Raw genomic sequence first — 7,134 nt, 5'->3', positions numbered from 1 at the left:
CAGGCTTTAACATAAGAATGTTGAGGAGACACATTCAGTCCATAGCACCTGGTATAGTCCTTTGTATGAAACTTTTTTTTTTTTTTTGAGACAGTCTCACCCTGTCCAGGCTGGAGTGCAGTGACACAATCTCGGCTCACTGCAACCTCTGCCTCCTGGGTTGACGCAATTCTCCTGCCTCAGCCTCCCGAGCAGCTGGGACCACAGGTGCGTACCACCACGCCCAGCTAATTTTCGTGTTTTTAGTAGAGACGGGATTTCACCATATTGGCCAGGCTGGTCTCAAACTCTTGACCTCGTGAACCATCCGCCTCAGCCTCCCAAAGTGCTGGGATTACAGGCATGAGCCAATGCGCCCGGTCGAAACCTCTATATTTTTATTGAGTAGAATAATGTAAAACAAGCCCTAATGCCACGTGTTAGACAAGTCATTAAACCTTTAGTTTCCTTGATTACTCCACATGTAGAATTTGAGTAACACTAAGGTCAAGAACGTAGGTAGAAATTCCAATTCTGGGGAATGCTGGTTTGAAAGAGAAAAGGGCTAGCTAGCTTCCTGCTCTCATTCCTCCCCATTTCAATATATTTTGCCCTGAGCTAATACTGCTGAGCATGGTGGCATGCACCTGTAGTTCCAGCTACTTGGGAGGCTGAGAGCAGGAGGATTGCTGGACCACAGGAGTTCGAGTCTAACCTGGGCAACATAGACCCAGTCTCTTAAATAAATAAATGCTCTCTGTCCTCTTACAGCAAATCTGACTATCCCCGGCTCCTGTTGGTTCCCTATCAGGGTCCTTACTGCTCTCTTCTCTTCACTTGGATATTTGCCTCTTTTGTTCTTGTCTCTCTCATGGAGAGTCTGGCTTCACCTTTATTATGGTGCTAGTTCAGAGTTTAAATCTCCAACATTAGTTACTCAGATTTGAATCTTGTTTACAGATGGATGGAATATTTGCTGTTTAATTTGCAAATTCTAAATGGGATTCATCAACGTTTTCTCCAACCTCAAACCTATCTATTGTCCCTCTTACCTCTTATTCAGCCTTGGTGTGTGCTTGGCTATATATACTATTCTACCAGTATAGATGATGTCAGTATAAAAATGCTGAAAGAGAGCTCAAAGAAAATGGGTCATGTACCCTCAAATTGAATTCTGGTTCTGTCACTAAGCAGCCATGAAGCCATGAGACCTTGTGCAAGTATTCTTTTCCAAACATAAAATATTACCTAATGAATATGCATTTCCAGGGTAGAAGTGATCCTTAAGTACATTTTTAAACACAGTCATGCATTGCTTAATGACCGGGATATATTCTAAGAAAAGCACCATTAGCCAATTTCTTTGTTGTGTGAACATTACATAGAGTGTACTTATACAAACCTAGATGGTATATATTTTTATTTTCTATATATTTTATCATATTGAAAACCAAATATCCCAGCATCATTACTGAATATCAGTCATTTCCCTACTTGATCTGCAATGCCAACATCAAATGCAATATATTGGGTTTCTATAAATGCTCCGTTAAAGGCTTATGGGAACACTGTCATAAATGTGGTCCATCATTTGTCTGAAGCACTGTTACGTGACGCATGACTGTAACACTATTAGGCAGGGAGAGTAGAGTCCACTTATGAGAATTGCTGCCCTCAATTTTCGTAGAAAAGTATAAATTTCATTATGCATCCAATGATTTATTTATAGCAAGTGAATTAATGTGTGGCTACTGCAGCTATGAAAGAAATACAACTTGAGAGGCAGTCTATGCGGCCTCAAAGAGTTAGGAAATGCTTTGGCTAGTCTTCTAAAGTGTACAGTCTTCTAAGGTGACCAAAGTGATAGACCTGTGATTCCTTTGTTGTGGTCTTGTCAAAAGTCTGATCTTACCCCCAACCTCCAACCAAAAGATAGGGATCTGCAGTGAGAAGCTCAGCAAAGGGATGAAAAGCCAGAATGGCTGTGCCTAAATGGCCAAGTCAGGATGCCAATTACTGGGTGCAGTGAACTGGCATAGGGATTTACTCCCTCACATCCATTTGACCCTTCCTCTTTGAAACAATGCAAATTGAGGAAATGCTGACAACTTTGATTCTAGCTAAATGGGCATAGCGTTAACTGGTTAAAAGGCCATCGCTACCCTCTTGTCATTCAGAAATGGCCATGTAATTCACTTCTTGCTGATGAGACACAAATGGAGGATTGTTGGAGGTTTCTAGAATTCTTTCTCACTCTGGAGAGCAATTGTAAGCATTTGTTTGTCTCCCACTGGATATAAAAAAGAAAACATGAAGCACTAATTGCTGCTGGTAGCTGTCTTACAACCTAGGAGTAGTGAATCAGCCATAGAATGAGGCTGAAAAGGTAAACAGCAGAGTGGAGAGAAAGAAAAACTGATATTTGATGACCTTCACTGAGTCTACCAATCACAAACATGTCCTGCCTCTTAACTTGCATTACATAAAAATTTCTTTAGTATTAAAGTCTGAGTTGGGTTTTCTGGTACTTGCAGCCCACAGTATCCTAACATATGCATGGGATGAAGTATTATCCTCTAGTTGTCTCAAATATATGGTGATGTACCGCCTCCTAAACAAACAGACGTATGTTTTCTTCTACTCCTCTATCACCTATACTTATGGAACTCAGGCTTCAATCTGCACTAAACCACCTGAGGAGCACATTAAAATGCAGAGCCCAAAGGCCTACCCTCAGGGATTGATTCCATAGGTGGCTATAAATCCATTTCCTTTAACTTTAAAACAATATTTTAGACACAGGGTCTCACTATGTTGTCCAGGCTAGCCTCCAACTCCTGAGCTTAAGGGATTCTTCTGCCTCAGCCTCCTGAGCAGCTGGGATTACAGGCACATACCACCACACACAGCTCACAAATTCACTTTTGACAACCCAGGTGACCTGTGACAGAATACAACAAATACTGCTGTTGTTCCACCAATACCCATTTCCCTCTTAAGCCTTACTAAGAACACCAAGATTGCATTAGGGTAACAAGGTGAGGTGCCATTTCATCTCAAGGTGAATTTTGAAATAGGTGTGGCCATGTGACAGTTCTGGCCTAGGGTCAGGTCCCTTTCTAACTGAAAAGGCAAAGCCTCATTAGGAGAAAGCTCTTAGCCCTACTCCTGAAAAACAGTCGGGAGGCCTGGTGTTAACAGGTGTTGTTTTGCCACCATGAGGATAAATATCACAAGCCAAGCATGAAGAAGAAGTAGGCTACAGGAACCCTGGGTCCATAATAACATCCTGAAGCAGCTGCACCACTCCTGTCTGCCTATTTCCAGACATCCTATTAAACTGGAAAGATGAACCCCTATGTGGTTATGCCACTGTGGTCAGGTTTCTGTAATGTTCAGAAACACCTCATATTTGTTGACACACAGATGCTCCAAGGACCATGCTGAGAAATACTGCCTTATTAAGCTAGGTATAGAAGTTTCTTAATAGTTTGAACTTGATTTCTTCTCTTGTATTCCCTTCTATTCTTACCTCTGTCCGAGGTGTGTGAACCAGAGCAACTCCATCTTAAATAGGAGCTGGGTAATGTTGAGAACAGGCCCCCCAAAATCTGGCCATTAACTGGCCCTAAAACTGACCATAAACAAAATCTCTGCAGCACTGTGACATGTTCATGATGGCCATGATGCCCACGCTGGAAGGTTGTGGGTTTACTGGAATGAGGGCAAGGAACACCTGGCCCACCCAGGGCGGAAACCTCTTAAAGGCATTCTTAAACTACAAACAATAGCATGAGCGATCTTTGCCTTAAGGACATGCTCCTGCTGCAGATAACTAGCCAAACCCATCCCTTTATTTCGGCCCATCCCTTTGTTTCCCATAAGGAGTACTTTTAGTTAATCTATAATCTATAGAAACAATGCTTATCACTGGCCTGCTGTTAATAAATATGTGGGTAAATCTCTGTTCGAGGCTCTCAGCTCTGAAGGCGGTGAGACCCCTGATTTCCCACTCCACACCTCTATATTTCTGTGTGTGTGTCTTTAATTCCTCTAGCGCTGCTGGGTTAGGGTCTCCCCGACCGAGCTGGTCTCGGCAGGGTAAAATGAGACTGAAACCTACTGGGCTGTGTTCCCCAACAGTTAAGGCCTCCTGAGTCACAGGATAAGATAGGAGGTTAGCACAAAATACAGGTCATAAAGACCTTGCTGATGAAACAGGTTGCAGTAGGCCAGCCAAAACCCACCAAAAGCAAAATGACGACGAGAGTGACCTCTGGTCGTCCTCACTGCTACACTCCCACCAGTGCCATGACAGTTTACAAATGCCATGGCAACATCAGGAAGTTACCCTATATGGTCTAAAAAGGGAATCTGCCTCCTGTTTAGCGTATCATCAAGAACTAACCATAAAATGGGCAACCAGCAGCCCTCGGGGCTGCTCTATGGAGTAACCATTCTTTTATTTCTTTACTTTCTTAATAAACTCGCTTTCACTTTGCACTGTGAACTTGCCTTGAATTCTTTCTTGCACAAGATCCAAGAACCGTCTCTTGGGGTCTGGATCTGCACCCCTTTCCTGTAACATATTTCTGGCGACCACAAAGGGACTATCGTGCAGAAACCCTGACCCAACAGCTACCTTTGCGTAAGTAGTGGGGTCCTGTAACATCTTTCTGATGACAAGGGAAGTGACTGTACTGCAGAAACCCCCAACCCAAAGGCTAACTTTTGGTAAGTGGTGGGGTCCAGTAACATCTTTCTGGATGTAACCACAAAAGGGACAATACCGAGGAGACCCCCTAAAACCCAAGGAAAATAGACTGCAGCACTGATTGGATGACTTGGGGTAAGTGGTGGGGTACCCAGGTAAAGAATGGAATTGAGTTAGAGGCCCACCTTAGGGGAGTTAGAATCTCTCCTAAGACTGAGTGGGTTAAAGGCCTCTCTTAATAAAAGGCAAGGACGTTTGACCAACCTTGGGTTACAGGCCCAACTTAGGAGGGTTAGAGTCCCTTCTAAGATTTAGGGGGTTGGTTAGAGGCCCCTATCAGTAAAGTCCCTAAGAACAGGTTTGGTACTATGGAATGTTAACTGCTATTCTCGTTGTATTAATTTGCCTTGCACTCTTTGCTGACAGCTGTGGGTGACAGGATTAGGTATGTACAGGATCATGGGACATGGGGAACTTTTCCCTCCCTAAAAGGGGAAACTTGAGAGCTAATGGAAGAGACTTGTTTGCTACCGACAAGCAGCCACCCGAACTTTTTCATTGTCGGATGGAATAAGTGGGTTTCTCTGGCCTCCCTAAGCTCTTCACCTTCCCCACCCTGCCACAGGCATACTTTCCTTCTCTACTTTTTTCTTTTTTTTTTTTTGAGATGGAGTTTCACTGTTTCGCTCAGGTTGGAGTGAAGTGGTGTGATCTCGGCTCACTGCAAACTCCACCTCCCGGGTTTAAGTGGTTCTCCTGCCTCAGCCTCCCTAGTAGCTGGGATTACAGGCACCCGCCACCATGCCCAGCTAATTTTTGTATTTTTAGTAGAGACAGGTTTTCACCATGTTAACCAGGCTGGTCTCAAACTCCTGACCTCAGGTGATCCATCCGCCTTGGCCTCCCAAAGTGCTAGGATTACAGGTGTGAGCCACCGCTCCTGGCTCTACTTTTCCTTTCCTATCTTTTCTGTTATTCATGGCAGCCATCTTGCCCAGACACCACATGTTGAAACTCCAAGTCAGAGGTTGGATTAAAGATGACAGGGCACATCTGGGGGCAAATTTAAGCCTTGCCAGTTTGATATTGGGTGCTAAGCAGAGTGGCTAATGTCTATGTTTTATCACATGTATTTTGCTCTGGTCAGAATGAAAAAAATAATTTTCCTTTATGATGCGGCTTGGTCCCCAGGGCAATGGTGCCACAAGCCGGATCACTAGGGCCACTCAAGGAAAGGGAAGCCAGAAGCCTGGCATGCCAGCAAAAGGGTAAGAATTTCTTACCAGTCAGCTTTCTGGCTTCTCTCTCTCTGTGCAAATGGTTAAATGAATAGTAAAAAACAAACAAACAAAAACGGTGTTTATTTCCTCTGTAAAGTTTTGATTAATGTGAAAAAGAATTCTAGGGCTAGTCTTAAGCTGATGTATTTTGTAGTATAAATTTGTTTTTCTGTTTTGAGGGGTACTTCAGGATAAAACATGGGCTTAGAACACCTGTAAGCCTGCTTTTCAAGAAGACCCAGCAGGCTGGTCAGTAGCAAACTTGGCTGCAGGTCCCTAAAACAAACCAACCAAAAAAACTGGATGAAGTCTCCACCTTGTTTTATGTCCTTGGGAGTTTGACCTTTTAACCACCTGGCGGTACATTCTTTTGGTCTCTGCCTTCAGGGAACAGGAATTTTAGGGTTCATGTCATAGTTAGCTCTAAAAATCATATTAAATAGTTAAAAGCCTTTGTGAGCTCGAAATCAACTACTCTAAACTCCTTCTGGGAAAGAAAATGGAGACTTCCCTGTGCTGTAGCTCAGTAACAAAGGTTTTTGCACTTTCACAGTTGCAGTCCAGGTTCAATTCCCCACCTAGGAAATAAGTTGTTTCTGGTTTAATATCTGCATGACTTTGTCTGTTCTATTCTCCTCCATGGACTGTCTTAAATTTTCCTTTCTCTAACCACCCGGGAGGTTACCTTTGGTAAAGTTCAAAAGCCAGAAATATCGGCCGTTTGGCATAAGAAATTCTAAAAGGACTTTATTAAAGAGTGCTATGGTTAGAATCAGTTCAAGCTCTAACAGCCTGGACTCCTTGGGAAAAACAGGAGGCACCAGAGACCTCTTTCCTGGCCCTTTTCTTCCAAGGGCTCCACCCTAAAGCCAGTAATCCAATTAAGAAACTTAAAAATTGGCAAATGAAAAATTTTACAACTACTGTAGTAATCTTCTTCTGTCTTTCTGTGTAGCTATATATGTGTTGTGTGTAATGTTTATATAAAAGAACTCATTAATTGGCTTAAACAAAAATAAACACAAATCAAATATTTTGAAAGCAAAATAAAAACTGTAATGCCTTTTAGTTCATGTAACTTTAATAATTTTGGGGAAATAAAAACAGCTTTAAAATTTTGATAAATACGTTCAGTCTAAATTATGCAGATCAGATATTAAG

The sequence above is a fragment of the Pan paniscus genome, chromosome 1 (genome assembly GCF_029289425.2).
Source record: "Pan paniscus chromosome 1, NHGRI_mPanPan1-v2.0_pri, whole genome shotgun sequence".
NCBI classification, from domain to species: Eukaryota; Metazoa; Chordata; class Mammalia; order Primates; family Hominidae; genus Pan; species Pan paniscus.
Note: the sequence above shows the minus strand (reverse complement) of the source record.